We start from the raw sequence: 17,132 nt of genomic DNA on the forward strand, positions 1-17,132 counted from the left end.
GAAAAAAATCAATGGGGGATATACCATGATCGCTATATTACCTCTGGTATTCAATATAAGTGGTTTGCTATATTACGTATATATTTGAATGAGCCAGGAGGGGCCGGGCCCCACCCTGCCCCACCTTCGGGCGTACATGGACTTTATGGCATTTAAAGAAAAATGTCAGTGTACGTGCAAGCCCTCATTACATTTGAAACATTTCGAAAGAACTGCTTGAACACAGGATAAATGCACAACGTTTACGATTAGAGCGAACCTCCAAGTGGACTCTCTCACCAAGATGAACGTAACCACTTACACGTTATTGTTCACTGCTGAACTTAGAAATAACTGGAAGCCCTGCACCTAATGGAATAGCTTTCTATTTCTGCCAGTATGTTAGAAATTACAAGTGTCAGATGTGTATCCTATTTTTGCTTAACAGAAGCCACGTATTTCGCACCCGTAAATCAATCATCCATAAGAAAAGTGCCCATCAGCACTATTTGGGCCGGATTCCAATGCGATTTCTTTCCAATCTTGTCTATTTGATCAGTATATCTTCTATGTGCTTGTTGTATTCTCCTAGTAAATATAGACGAGTTACACGTGTTTTCTTCTTTTCACTCTTGAGAGTATCGTTCAACATTAGAAACAGCCTGAGCCCGTGACATATAGGCGCTGTTGTGGCCACATTTTTGTCACACCATCTTCACCAAGTCGAGTATTATCTGTGAAAACAACTTCAGCGTGATTGGTAAATTGGCGCCCTGTAAGGTTATCGATTATCCTGAATCTTCCTCCTGAATAATTGCAATCGTCTTCTCCTGAATCTTCATCCGAAAAGATGTTAGGTTTCGGGGGTTCAGGATGTATGATTTCTATGTCTTGCATGTCATTGAATTCCAAAATATTAAGGATTTGTAGAAGTGAAGACGTCTCCAATGAAAGCACTCACACAAAAAAGCAACAGTAGTAGCAAAAGTTATATAATAATAATAATAATAATAATAATAATAATAATAATAACAATAATAATAATAATAATAATGAAGTGGAAAGACTAAAACAAGTGAAATGAAATGAAAGCATGTACACACCTTTCTAAATTATCTGCAAAAGTTTACTGTACTATCGACATTTTTACGTACATACGTAAGATAGAAAAATCTACTTAAACGCCTTGAGTGTTCATACGATCACACTGTTGAAAAACTTGAATAAGCATGCCCCAAATATTTTCAGATTAGTGAAATGTAATCTGTTACAACCTTTGACATCTTTAAAATATAACCAAGCACAAAATAATTTGAAAGGATAAAATATAAGAATATCTTTTAATACCTGGTATGAGGACGATGCCGTTTTTATTCTATTTTTGGTGCACTGTCGATAACTGTGCCTCCAGATTGCATTGAAGCCGAATATGGAACTTGTTTTGTTTGAATAGTGTTTCCAGAACATTCCCCTAGTAGGCAAAGCGTATCATGTAAAGAAAAAAACTGACAGCAAGTTACACAAGACTTGTTTTGATAAGTACTAACCGCTGTGATCATATGATCACGCACGGCACTAATGGGTTAATGGAAGAGCAGATACTTTCTCTTGTCTTACTTCTGGCAACATGAATTCACTAAAAGTGATTGGATAATCTTTTATTATGTTCACAAATACTGGCAAAGAATCATCCTTTTTTCCAAAATCATCTTCCATATAATTCATTTTTAACATGTTTGTTTAAATTACTTAAACAGATGACAGATTACTTGCTTGACTGTCTGGGCGCGGAGTCGAGCAAACTCTGTGAGCATGCTCAGGTTATTTAGAAGTAAGTTCTCACAACTATGATAGTTTTTATTCAAACGAAATATGAGAGTTTGCTTATGAAACAGAGCTTGCTCACCCCACTCATGAGCAAAGTGAGCAGAGGCAAGACTCCATTTTATTCATAAGACCCAATGATTCACTTTCAGTAATCATCCGTCTCTTTAATCTAGAGGGCATAATTGTGGGACGTAAAATTAGAATTTTCATTTTATTTCATTCATTAAACAGTACAATTAAACCAGAATGCTACGTATTACAGAACGCTTTTGTCTTCACCTATACATACTCTAATGTTGAAAGCCACAAGTTATTGTTGATTATAATTTATTATATTAACTAAACGTATTAATGATAGAGCTAAGCGTTTTGATTCAATAGAAAACTCAAGACGAAAACCATACCATTGTAACGTAAAAAATAACCTATACAGAGTAGATGCATTTTTTTTTGATCGATTGACAAAGCCTTTGAATGCATGTACTTGAATCGAATACTGCAGTCACGAGGTGACTCTTACACGAATTCATGGTTCAAACATTGGCTCTTATTGTCTTTGCTTTCTAGACCTTAAATTGTTGCTTCTATAATTCAGGTTTCAATAATTACTCAATGATGTACTAGACACAAATCGAAGACAAGGAACATTGCAGATTAACGAGCTAATTTTCTGAATACCCATGAGTAGAGCTCGAATTTCTACAACACGCCATATTTTCATAATGGAATCTTTGTATGTTTAATTCAAAATAAACACCTGTCTCTGAAATGGTCTCAAATTGAACCATTTTTTTATGTTTAGGAAATATTTGCGCAAAAGGTAATATAAAAGCATATTTTTGATGTTTTAAGTACTGCTCGCTCAGAAATATATTTGCCGGTATTGGCAACAAAATTATTTGAAGTTTACTTCCTTAGAAATGTTTGACCTTGTGTAAAAAATATTTATGAATACTGCACAGCGTGACGAGCAATGGTTTTTGAGCTATCATAACATTAAAGACAGTAAAATCTCGAATTATTCCATTTGCGGATTAACCGCGGTTTTCTTTCCTTTTCTCTTCTTTTTTGCGACGACAATTTACATTACGGTATAAAAAATTCAATCACAAATAAAGAAGTGTTTTAACATAAAAGAAAAACAATTGCCCAAGTTTTAGTGAAAAAGTAGGTAATAGTATACATGAGAACGCCGTGATCTGCGTTTCTTCTGTGTTCTATTACCACTTCTACATGAAATACCATAAATTTTTGTACGTAGTGCAATATTAAGAAGTATCCATTTGCACAAGACATGCGATATGCGTTAAATTCCCCCCCCCCACACACGCACACATAGTCATAGATAAAGTACAAGGGCACTGCACATGCAGATATAAAGTACAGGTACGTTCTTTTTTATTTTCGTATCAGTTGATAAGTAAATCAAAGTCGCTTTGTTACCCCCTTGGTAAGTTCGTAGATACTCAATGAATAATCCCTAAAAGTATGAGCGTCCAGCTCCTTCGGGAACTGACGCGGCTTTATGTATACTATATCCAAAAAGTAAACCAACAAACTTATTTAACTACTGTTTATTAAGTTATAATTATTGTACGTATAGGTTCTCTAGAGTAAATAAAAGAAAATAAAATCATTTCCATGTGCGGATTATCCATGGAATTCGTTTTTATTCGCGGAAAATCAGAAGTTTCATGGAATTTCAGGAATAATCGGGCTTTTCTTTATTTTCTTATTCAACTGCCACTTTTGTTTCCCTTTAGTATATTCTATAATTAAGACAGTGCGTTTACAACATTAAATACTGTGCTTGAGAGTCCTATGCCAGTCCATGGCTGGCTATTTTTATGATTTCTGACATTGCAAGCAGCAAGTATAAGATATGCAACCCACCATAACACAAATGTTGTATTGCTTGCCTAACCATCTTATCTACTGCCCGGCAGAGTTGGCGTGGGTCAATGAAAACTTGACCCACGACCCACTGACCCACCACCCACCATGACCCACGACCCACCATGACCCACGACCCACCGTGACCCACTCTGACCCACCACCCACCATGACCCACTGTGACCCACCGTGACCCACCACCCACGGTGACCCACTCTGACCCACCATGAACCACTTTCATCCACTTTGACCTACTCTGACTCACCAAAATCCATCGTCATCAACTCTGAACACGATCCACAGCCTCTTCTGAACTGACTAAAGAGTTTACACTTGTAATAAAACAAGACTGTGAAATTGTCACTAATCGGAGTTTGAATTTCTAGTCAATCGCTCAAGCACCACTCTGTTACAATAACGGTGGATCTGACCTTTACGACATAAAATGGTAAAGTGTTCGTCAGTGAGGAAATTGAAACAGTTCGAGGTGGGGGGGGGGGGGGAAATTAGTGTGTGCCTAAAATATACTTGTACTAAGAGAGTATTCTTGCAAGTGATAATTTCTGAACGCATTCCACAAGAAATTTCTATTCGCAGGAAAATACCCCTGTACAATATGGAAAAGGTTATGGTTTCTCAGTTCACAGTATTTTTCTCATAAAAGACTTGAAAAATCAGTTGTTCATAGGGTATAAAGGTGCTCGGGTACCCTATGTGAGAGCATCTCCATAAAATATGCTCATAATTGTAATTTGTGTAATCACTAAAACATCACGTTAAATTTAAGTTACAAATATGCATAATTGTAATTATTATGAATATTTATTCAAAAGTAGTTTACTTAAAGCAAAGAAGAGAGTTACTAAAAAGTAGGAAATTTCCTGTTGATAACTTTTTTGCGGTGGAATGATGTCCATCCTTCAGCCAAGAAATAACTAGCTCGTCTACTTTGAGCTTGTCTAGCGGTGGCCATTAACATTGATGAGCAACAAGTTAGACAATGTTTGAGCACTTAATCTATTTCTAATATCAGTCATCTGTAAATTCATAAGGGGAAATCCCCGTTCGCACTCTGTCGTGGAAATTAATAATACTCCTACCCGATTTCTGCAACTTCTCATCGACAATCTACTTGTTAGACTTAAGTCTGATAACGATTTTTCTCGGTCAGTTTTGAAATACTCAGCAAGAAGTATCATCTCTCTATCACCATACAACATCTTTTCCATATCGACCATGTCAGTTGGCAATGTCGACCCATGTAGAAGAGAAACTTCATCTACCACGCCTTTGATACGGAATCTTGTGAATAAATTATCAATTAAAGCCTGATAAACTGATGATTTCTTATTTGTTTATACATTTAATTTTTGTAATTACACATGAAGATTTGATACCATTACCAAGTTCCTTCCCCCGTCTAGAAAGCAAAAGGGAACGAGGTTTCTGGAAAGTTTTCAGAGGTGAATGGGAATTTCCCTCCTTCTTCAACTTCAATTACCACACTGCTGTTTGCCATGTGCCAAATTACGATGAATTTTAGTTAAATTATCATAGTATAATTATTTCCTTGTTGAATTGTCGATACTTTTCAATGGAAAAAAGGATGAAATTTCAAAGCTCCAAATAAAAGTAAGTAGACCAACGTAAAGGGAAAAAAATGTAAAATTTTCCATACAATTATGCGTACAATCCAAACTTCAAATTTCCGTGTAATTAAGCTTACAGTACAAATTTTATGCCTATTTTTCTTACAACTTTATGGGTTGATTGCCCTGTGCTGTGAGCGCTTCATATAATAAACATAAGCTTCAGCAATTATTATAGCAGAAAGCACTGGATATATGAAGCCAAGCACTGTATTTTTTGTTTCTGATTTTTTTTCTGAAATAACATCGATCGTTTTTGATCATTTTTACAAACCAACTCACTACCAATTTTCCATATATAGAAAGTGTCCCCCCAACATAAAGGAGAATTTCAAAAAATGCTAGAACACATTGTTTATTTTCAATAAAGAGTACTGAATTTCAGCTCCGTAAGTTTAACGGCTTGCGAGATACTCATTTTGTTTCGCAAAAATTCGGATCCTCACTACCTCCTTAGGATATTATGCATTATAATAAAAGCAACATAACATCCCAATTTGGATTAAGGCCTAACTATATACCAAAAGTAATTTCATTCGACTTTGCAATTTGACCATGATGATCAGGCACACATAGTTACATTCAATTTTTTATAAATACTTTGTATATTACAGTGATTCAAAATGTATTTTTTCCAGTAGTTAGCTCTAAAAACCCACAGGTCTCGAAAGCCAAATTGTAGTGTAAGTCCTATTGCTATTATTACTATTGAAAATATCAATATCCAAAAATGCCCGAAGTTCTTTTTTCACTTGGCTAGATATACTCACCTCAGGTAAGTAGGCAGAAACAAGTGGAAAAGAAAGGGATATGAAAGTCTTGAAAGTAAAACGGAGACAAATTTACCAGCCTTCAGAAGATACTCCCTACAATGCAGTGAGCAGAGAGGGTCGGTAGATCATACTGAGTCGGTGGGTCGCAGTGGGTCACGGTGGGTGGTGGGTCGCAGTGGGTCATGGTGGGTGGTGGGTCGCAGTGGGTCACGGTGGGTGGTGGGTGGTGGGACCCACGCAGAAAAATTGACCCACTTGACCCAGTGACCCACTGTCCCACTCCATCTCTGCTGCCCGGAAATTATACATCTTGTTATATGCGTTTAACTAGCTGCTTAAATTCAAACTAGGAGGCGAGGAAAAAGTGAGTACCAGAAACCAGGAAACAGATACAAAACTATTTTGTTTTGGTATAACATTTCTCTTATACCTCGCTTTTCAGAGTTTGGGAAACATTTTATTGTAAATTCAGAGATTCTATAAGAACCTAATGGAGTTCAGTTTACAAAACTAAATCCATAAACGGTTATTTTGTGTCATTTAATCTTTTCGTATATTTAATCTTTCCTTTACTGCATCTAAACCAAAATTGGAAGGCATCTATTCCAATACGTGACTGGATATTTAAATTGTAAATGAAGATAATCGCAAAGCTGGACTTTCTATTAGTGTATTTAAGCTGATGCTACATTGGAAATATTAGTCAAACATCGCTCTATAATAATCGACCAAAATAGGTTTATTTTACCAAAGCATTCTAAACAATATTAAATTATGGTCAGATAGAAGCTACTACAATATTTATAATTCATGTTTGCTCTCTTTCGGAAAAAGAGTGATGATTTCTATTCAGTTAGCTATCACTAATAAAACTGCAGAAACTGAACCAAACATGATGACATGATTGCCATAGCTAATATACTATCTTTCCACTAACTTCTCGGGCATTGGAAAACAACGATATAATATAAATTATGTTCTTGCTTTAATGTATATATATGGCAATATTGATACAGAAAATCATATGTATTTCAATTTTTCTTTTGTACTTTTCAAATTAAATTCCTAATAATTTATATTTTACCAGGAAATAAAACTGCCAAATTCATTTATCTATTATATTTTAATTTACTTGAATAAATTTAAATTTTCAAAAATGTAAAATTCATATTGAAGTAAGTTCTTAGGCATCTAACATATGTTGAACTTTAGTATCCAACTAATATGCTTTCTACTTTTTAAAACCTATCAATTTGGGGTTCCCTTACCCGTTGTATGGAATAGTAAACATATAGAAGTCTATGTAATTAGTTCATGTTGTTTAATGAATCATCGGATCTTTCAGACTAAATATTACACGAATATTTTTTTAATCAATAAAACAGAATACAAAATATTAAGAATAAAATAACAGGAAAATAATGAAAATTCACTAAGGTTAGGGAAAAAATTCAAAATATAGATAACGCAAAACTTTAAAGTTCATGAATATGGTAAAATTTGAAATTAGTTCTAAAATTTATTAAAATAACAGTAGAAAATTATTAGCGAACATCAGGAAAATAAGTTCACTTACGCTTCACGACTTAAAGACATTTGTTCACACACACACATACACACTTACCTATCTCCTACACACACACACACACACACAAACTTTGTAAACTTTTTAATATTAAAATGCCATTCAGCGTTTCTCTTCATAGAGTCAGCATTGTACCGTGATCAATGCTACAGAGGTAAAATATATATTTTTTAGGACAAAATAATTTTGAAAACGTCTTAATAAATAGCTATTCTTATGAGGAATTGTAATTAAAACATGTTTTGTGAGCCATTTTGTCATATTGTAGTTCATATTTTGATATTTCTAAGGCACACATCCACGCATATTTTAAAAGTTTTTAAATCATAAAAACCTGAGCCCTATTCATGAGAAACCGCAAGAAGCATTATGTTGATTTTTTAAATACTTCTTGATGTTTATTTTTCATTCAGAACCAAGCATGCACAGGGGACCAATGGATTCAACTGATTGGGGTGTGTGTGTAGTTTTCTTTACATAATTTTTACGTGAGGATGATACATTTACCATACAGGCCGTGATCTACTTCCTCCTAGAACTTTCGTTCCTATCTCATTTTTTTTATTGCCTCGAATGTTGAATAGTCTCATGCTTCGACTATCTGAACATTTTTTATTTACGTTTTAAATTGTTATTCACATATTTAAATTTCATGTAGTCCGGCGTAGTGTAGTCGCTAACTATCTCGGGTTCTATTCTCGATGGGGACGCTCGGTCGGAAAAGTGTAAAAGCCTTTTCTGACCAGGCATCTTAAGTGAAGTTTTTCCTGAATTTTCCTCATTCACACCAGGCAGATGCCGGGATAGTGCCTAACTTAAAAGTCTCGGACTGCCTTCCCCACTTCCTCAGATAGTGTGCTGTCTGGAGGACGTTATCCATCATACGTCAAGGTTTAAAATGGCTATAGGTGCTGAAAGCCAGAAATATACATGTGATTCCTAACTCAGACTTCGTATTCTTTTAGAAATGAAGCGAAATGAAATCCTAATTTTAAGATCCCACGATTATAGCTAACCTTTAATCTAAAGAAGACGGATGATGAGCATAGGTGAATGATAAACATGGAAGAATTGTGAAACGAGAAAATCTGAGAAAACGGGGGAAGTCTCATAAAATCCGATAAGACACGATGTAAGCCATATAAGCTCACAAATAGTCTGTGACTTTTATGAAGAATTATGTTGGAAGAACATTGACAATGCCAGATATATATTTCTGCAGATTTATTTGGTTAGAAGTTAAAATAAGAAATATCCAAGTGCGGCCACTTCTTTTTTTTTTTTTTTTAATTTACAGTCATGTTCTCATATGTGTATTTTCCGGCAAAATCGAAAGATGCAAACCTTTTTTTCTTTTTATTCTTTTTTGCGCTGGAAATTATGTTGCCCATTGCCAAATAGACACTACAGTTTTTATTCTGATGGAACAAATTGTTTAATTATTTATGCACTGAATATGAAGAAGAATATCAGTGTTGAGGGAGCCTCTTCACTAAGTTCATCCCTACATTTTTTTAAATTTTAGAGAATACCTTAAAAAGAATAAAGAATATTAAAAATATAGAATATGAACCACATAATATCTACAAAATGCTATTAACTAACTAACTAACTAGCTCTATTGCCTATGGAACCCGGAGGTTCAATGCTGTGTTCACAAAAGATCTCCATTCACTTTTGTCCTTAGTCAACTGGATTCAGTTTCTACTTTCTATTCATATTTCAGTGATATCCTTCTTAATATTATCTTCCCATCTGCGCTTAAGTCTTCCTAATAGTCGTTTTCAGTTTGGATTTCCAGTTAAAACTTTGAAAGCGTTCCTATTTTCTTCCATTCTGTTTACATGACATTACGGCATAAATATGTAGTTCCTCATTATCAAGTTTCCGACATTCTCCATTCCCGTTCCTTTTGGGTCCGAATATTCGTCTCAGGATTTTGTTTTCAAATAATTTTAGTCTACGTTTTTCCCTCAAAGTAAGCAAAACTGGTTCGCAACCATACTGTGGTAGAAATCACAGTCGAAAAAAAGTTATATATATTTTAAAATATTTTTCATACAGGTTGAAAAACCAGAAATTGATTTATTTCTCTATGTTCATTGAGTTAGAAGAGACCAGAAGTTTCCACCTAACTGTAATATTCTAAATATTATTCTATACTATGTAACTTCTGTAGGTGAGTGGGTCATAACAGAAATAGGTTAAGAGGAATTTAACCACAGTTACACGATTGATATAAAAGACTGCAGTAAATTTGCTTCAGGGTCCAATTTGTACAGTGGAGAGGCAAGGCAGTTGTTTTGAAGAAGTCTCCATTGTTCAAAACACAGAAATGGATCTCTCCTGCCCATCAAAGGTTGGATCTTCTGGTCTCTTCTGCCGAATACTAACGCAAATGACTATCCTTCTCTTTATCCTATAATATGGATAAATGTTAAATTGTGATTTTTCAATAGGAAATGCTCAGGATTTTTACCGTGTAATAAAAAATGTCTCCCATTTAAATCTCACTTTCATAATAATCAATTAATTAAATTCACTTTTGTTATCTCTATTAATTAATTATTAATTTTGTAACTTCATTTAATTAGTCTTATCATATTTCAATAAATCATTGTAAATATACTATCAACCCTTTTTACATAATTTAAATATTCACGTTTCCATAATTTAACTAAAGGTGTATCTTATTTAGTAGTGACCGGCATATTGAATAGCCAATACTCTTGCCAAAATAATTTGTTTACATTTGCTAATAACATTATGGCTATCAAAATTTTAATATTAAACCCCAACATAAAAGTACACCACAATACAAGACAACAGGCATGACTATCGTTTTACATATTTTAAAGCTTTAAATTCCTCGACAGAATTCGCGACGACAAAAGTTTTCGAACTTAATAATTACACGAATTCTCTGCTTTTAATCGACAAAATGCTATTAAAACCGTTTCAAGACCTTTTCTTATAGACCAAGAATTTGGGTGTTCAGATTATCACGTCAAAACTGTTGGGCATCTAAAAGTATGCATTATACGAAAGGACTAGAAAACAATTATTGGTTCACATAATAGCGTTTGTGGATACCACCTGGCTCCCTTTCCACAAATTTTGATATTCGTCATTACCTTTAAGTTATTCACTTTTTTTTTTTTTTTTTTTTTAAGTAGGGATGAGCTTGGAAGAGCCTTAACTTACGCATCGTATGTTCTGTTGTTTGTCTACTCCGAATATTGACACATTTACTACTAACACCAGGGATAAAAGTGGATCTGAAAAGGGAGGGGAACGCAAGACGTCACGCCACCCCCGTGCCTATTTTTGCCCATTGTACTTTTTAGAAAGTGGAGGGATGCCATAGATATTTTATGGAAGTTGAGGAATGACGTTCCCCGAGTTCCACTCGCTTTTACCCCTGACTAACACTAACAAAAATGTTACTTGTAAAACGAAAATCAGAAAGCAAGTACGTACACTGAGAAAAAAATATGTGGCGTACGTGAAAATGTAGGTTACATGTGTAAATCCTGTACTTTTTGGACTTAACGTACAGCAAACGTACAACTGAAAAAGTATATTTTATACTACTTTCCGTACGTGTTCCGAATAAACATACTTTCCGTACGAATGAAAGAGCTATATATAGGCGATCAGGATCTCACACAGTTGGGCGCGTGTAACATATAGCTAACATATGCAACATACGTATACGTATGTAATGTAGGAAGACTGTTAGATGTCATACATCCTGCAACGGCTTGATGCAACATCTAAGCGGGAAAAGTATGCTCCGTACTGACTTTCGTAGTAAACATAAGGATTCCGTATATTTGTACAATATACCGCTATCCGGAGAACGGGTTTTTCTCAGTGTATGCAACGGAATAAAAAATTTTAGAAAAAATAATGAAACCAAGTTTCTTTATCAACTACCGTTTTCTATCAAAGAGGAAGCATATATTTGCCCTTGAAATTAAATAGAGCATTGATATATTCGTAACAAATGGAATTTTGTTTCTTATTTGTTGGAAATCCTTCAGTTTAATGTCCCACGTTATGTCCCTTTAGGTTAAGGAAGACGGATGATAAAGGCAAGAGAATGATGATGGGAGAATTGGTCTAATGAGAATTTGGAAGAAAAACGGCTGTAGTCCGAGAACACCCACGAACACAATTATTGTCCACCACAAACTTACTTAGCCGGGGATCGAATCAGGGACCCCACATACCACAGGTAAGCGTTTTTCCACACAACTACCTTGCCCCAACTTATTTATTTGAAAATTAATATTTGTTTTAACTACTAAAATAGAAATATTATAATCTGGATAATATAAAGAATACACCTCTTCCGTCACGGCCTTTTGAAATTATTAACATTTCTTAACTTTAAAAGTTTGAAACAATGTTATGTTTTAAATTGCACTATTTTTTTTTAAAAAAAGTGAGAGAAACTAAGTAAATTCATTTTGTTTTCTTTTCAGCAAATTCTTCCTAAAATTACGTTAACTTTTTTTTAAGTAGATAAAGTAACACAAATAATTCAGAGTAAATCACAAAATATGATCCAATAATTCAATTCTTAAGGGAAAGGATTAAGTATTTGCACTTACCGTACTTGGTGCTAGATGTCACCGCAGTCGCTGGTGGCTAGCTGAGACTATATCGTGTAGTTGTCGACCCTTATATCATATCTTGGCTCAGCGCGTATTGAATACGATGAAACTTTGGCTCCGCCCCTTCTCGTGTCACTTGACAGAGATGCTTCCACTTTGATGGATTCTCCCGTGGGCGTCCTTAACACTGTGTTAGGTGTTTCTACGAAGAAAATAACACTTAAACAGGACACAGGACAAGAAATATACTTTTCTTTTTTCTTTTTTTTTTAAAAAAAATAATAAAATTCAATTGAAACAATATGTTTTATTTCTTTACAAGATATTCTTTCAATATGCTATTTGCGTTCTCAACTGTTGAAGAGAACATAACAATGTGAAGTACTTCAAATCCATCGAAATATCGAACGATTTAAGTGCCTTGTGTAAATAAGCAATTTACTCTTTTGTCTTCATTATTCCAAAGAGAATTGGATGTTTTCCTAGCATCAAGTACTTAACCGGGAGGGATAGGGAGGGAGGTTTGGTACAGTATCTGCTTCTCAATACTTGACTTGAAGTCAAATGAATTAGAAGCTTCTGGGCTGTTAGTTTTTATAACTTACGTTAAGTCAATGACGGCATACTCATTTTAGATAGAGATTAAGTAATATTAGTTATGTGAGGATTTCCTTGAAAGTTGAGGTAATTTTTCTAGTCTCAAGCAAGCTTAAGAAAATCTGTTTGGTTTAAATCATTCAGCGCCCTCTATCGTGGGTTCGAGTCCCACTGAAGAGCATGGGCGTTTTTAACAGTCATCGATATTTGTGTGTTCGTCTCATTGTTGTGTTCAATGAAGTAGAATAATGTTAGATTAGTTCAGGCCATGGAGACAAATGTCTCAGTAGGAGTGATAAAAAAAGTGGTTGACACGCACGCTTTTGGTGCGCGGGGTCTCAGGTTAGATACCCAGTGGGACAGCCCCGAAATTTGAACGCATTGTGGTTTACGGTGGTTATTTTACCCCTAAATGTCAAAATAAATAAATTAATTACATAAATAAAATAAATTTACAACTTCAATGTAGCCGAAAATTTAGCGTGGTATGTATCGTGATCGTAGTTAGGGTTTAGTTCCTAGTAGACACCTAGCTTTCATTAGGCTCCAGTTCACATTGCATTGGACGACGTAAAGCTAAAGGAACGAATGAAACAGCAAAGTACTACTACAAATAGTAATTAATGGCATAAATTTCTCAGTAGTTGTGACTCCGAAACCACGGACATTTTAGCCGTGAAAAATCGTAAATGTTCATCTTATTTATCCACAAAGAATACCTTCACAATATTTTTGAATATATTGGGAAACAGCATTTGGGAAATATTTCAACAGATTCCGTGTCTGGAAAGGTTTTTTACGTTTAAACTTACTTCTTGACATGTATATACAACACAATATATAAACAGTAAGTAATGATACATGCATTTATGAAACACATAATTGTCTAACTTTAAACTTCTAAACCATAGGATATATTTTAGGGCATGGTTCTCTTAGGAGTGAATGCTCATGGAACCGTATAATGTTGATTAAATATACAACTTGTATATAGTATTTGCTTGGTACTACTAAAGGAGGAGAATAAACTCTTAGATTACACTTGAAGAACAATATAAAAAAAGTAACCAAATATTCTTCATCAATCAAGTCAACAGGTAACCATCTAATATTGACATACAACAATTATCAGTTTCGTCCGACACTTCCTTAACTTCGTTCAGTTAATTCTCCTTATGTTTAACCTTAATTAAAGTTACCTTTAATTAAGTTACTTTTCACATTTTACTAATTACATTTTTAATAAAAAAAAACAATATGTAACTTCTGCTTCATTTCTTTAACATTTCACTCTTTTTTATTTCATATTTTTAATTTACATAATCAAGAAATTTGGCATTCGGAGATTCAATTCAGTATCCACAAATTTAATGTATGTCGTGATAGGTTCATAATAAGTCGAAGTTTCGTATATACAATTGTTTAGATGAGTTCACATCATTACTTATCTTCAGAGTTGGCGTGGGTCAATGAAAACTTGACCCACCACCCAGCGTGACCCACGACCCACCGACCCACCACCCACCATGACCCACTCTGACCCACGACCCACTCTGACCCACGACCCACCATGACCATGACCAACGGTGACCCACTGTGACCCACCATGACCCACCACCCACCGTGACCCACTCTGACCCACCACCCACCATGAACCATTCTCATCCATTGTGACCTACTCTGACTCACCAAAATCCATCGTCATCAACTCTGAACACGATCCACGGCCTCTTCTGTATTGACTAAAGAGTTTGCACTTTTAATAAAACAAGACTGTGAAATTGTCACTAATCGGAGATTGAATTTCTAATCAATCGCTCAATCAGCACTCTGTTACAATAACGGTGGATTTGACTTTTACGATATAAAATGGTAAAGTGTTTGTCAGTGAGGAAATTGAAACAGTTCGAGGTGGGGGGAAATTAGTGTGAGCCTAAAATATACTTGTACTAAGAGAGTATTCTTGCAAGTGCTAATTTCTGAACGCATTCCACAAGAAACTTCTATTCGCAGGAAAATACCCCTGTACAATATGTAAAAGGTTATGGTTTCTCAGTTCACAGTATTTTTCTCACGAAAGACTTGAAAAATCAGTTGTTCATAGGGTATAAAGGTGCTCGGATAACCTATGTGAGAGCATCTCCATAAAGTATGCTCATAATTGTAATTTGTGTAATCACTAAAACACCACGTTAAATTTAAGTTGCAATTATTAAGAATATTTATTCAAAAGTAGTTTACCTAAAGCAAAGAAGAGAGCTATTAAAAAGTAGGTACAAAGTTTAATAACACAAATAAGCCATTAGTAATACAAGTATACATTTTCCGTAACTCGTAATTTTCCACCTTGAAACAAATCTGAAATCGGATTTATTTCCTGTTGGTAACTTTTTGGCGGTAAATCATCCTCAGTGGAATGATGTCCATCCTTCAGCCAAGAAATAACTAGCTTGTCTACTTTGAGCTTGTCTAGCGGTGAGCCATTAACATTGATGAGCAACAAGTTAGACAATGTTTGAGCACTTAATCTATTTCTAATATCAGTCATCTGTAAATTCATAAGGGAAAATCCCCGTTCGCACTCTGTCGTGGAAATTGATAATACTTCTACCCGATTTCTGCAACTTCTCATCGACAATCTAATTGTTAGACTTAAGTCTGATAACGATTTTTCTCGGTCAGTTTTGAAATACTCAGCAAGAAGTATCATCTCTCTATCACCATACAACATCTTTTCCATATCGACCATGTCAGTTGACAATGTCGACCCATGTAGAACAGAAATTTCTTCTACCACGCCTTTGATAGGGAATCTTGTGAATAAATTATCAATTAAAGCCTGATAAACTGATGATTTCTTATTTATTTATAAATTTAATTTTTGTAATTACACATGAAGGTTTCATACCATTACCAAGTTCCCTCCCCCATCTAGAAAGCGCAAGGGAACGAGGTTTCTGGAAAGTATTCAGAGGTGAATGGGAATTTCCCTCCTTCAATTTCAATTACCACACTGCTGTTTGCCATTTGCCAAATTACGATGAGTTTCAATTAAATTATCATAGTATAATTATTTCCTTGTTGAATTATCAATACTTTTCAGTGAAAAAAACGATGAAATTTCAAAGTTCCAAATCAAAGTAAGTAGACCAACGTAAAGGGAAAAAAAAGGGCAAAATTTTCCATACAATTATGCGTACACTCCAAACTTCAAATTTCCGTGTAATTAAGCTTACAGTACAAATTTTATGCCTATTTTCTCACAACTTTATGAGTTGATTGCCCTGTGCTGTGAACGCTCCATATAATAAACATAAGCTTCAGCAATTATTATAGCAGAAAGCAATGGATATATGAAGCCAAGCACTGTATTTTTTGTTTCTGATTTTTTTTGTCTGAAATAACATCGATCGTTTTCGATCCTTTTTACAAACCAACTCACTACCAATTTTCCATATATAGAAAGAGCCCCCGCCCACACATAAAGGAGAATTTTTAAAAATGCTAGGACGCATTCTGTTTATTTTCAATAAAGAGTTAATACACTGAATTTCAGCTTCGTAACTTTAACGGCTTGCGAGATACTCATTTTTTCTTTGCAAAAATTCGGATCCTCACTACCTCCTTACAATATTATGCATTATAATAAAAGCAATATAACATCCCAATTTGGATTAAGGTCTAACTATATACCAAAAGTAATTTCATTTGACTTTGCAATTTGACCGTGATGATCAGGCACACATAGTTACATTCAATTTTTTTTATAAATAATTTATATATTACAGTGATTCATAAATGTATTTTTTCCAGTAGTTAGCTCTAAAAGCCCACAGGTCTCGAAAGCCAAGTTGTAGTGTAAGTCCTATTGCTATTATTGCTCTTAAAAATATCAATATCCAAAAGTGCCCGAAGTTTTTTTTTTTCACTTGGTTAGATATACTCACCTCAGGTAAGTAGACAGAAACAAGTGGAAAAGAAAGGGAAAGGAAGGTCTTGAAAGTAAAACGGAGACAAATTTACCAGTCTTCAGAAGATACTCTCTACAATGCAGTGAGCAGAGAGGGTCGGTAGATCATACTGAGTCGGTGGGTCGCAGTGGGTCACGGTGGGTGGTGGCTCGCAGTGGGTCATGGTGGGTGGTAGGTCGCAGTGGGTCACGGTGGGTGTTGGGTCGCAGTGGGTCACGGTGGGTGGTGGGTCACAG

General features: G+C 34.9%; 1 protein-coding gene across 1 annotated transcript in view; it reads right to left on the reverse strand.

Annotated features, from left to right (window-relative positions):
* Trissin (trissin) overlaps positions 1–12,530 on the reverse strand; it is a 74,819-nt gene extending 62,289 nt beyond the window's left edge. The window contains exon 1 of the mRNA XM_081737563.1: positions 12,326–12,530. The gene's annotated coding sequence lies outside the window, so the exon portion shown is untranslated. The remainder of the gene's footprint in view (positions 1–12,325) is intronic.
* Positions 12,531–17,132: the final 4,602 nt, after the last annotated feature.

The sequence above is a fragment of the Thermobia domestica genome, chromosome 13, assembly GCF_964235325.1.
Source record: "Thermobia domestica chromosome 13, izTheDome1.hap1.1, whole genome shotgun sequence".
In the NCBI taxonomy this organism is placed as follows: Eukaryota; Metazoa; Arthropoda; class Insecta; order Zygentoma; family Lepismatidae; genus Thermobia; species Thermobia domestica.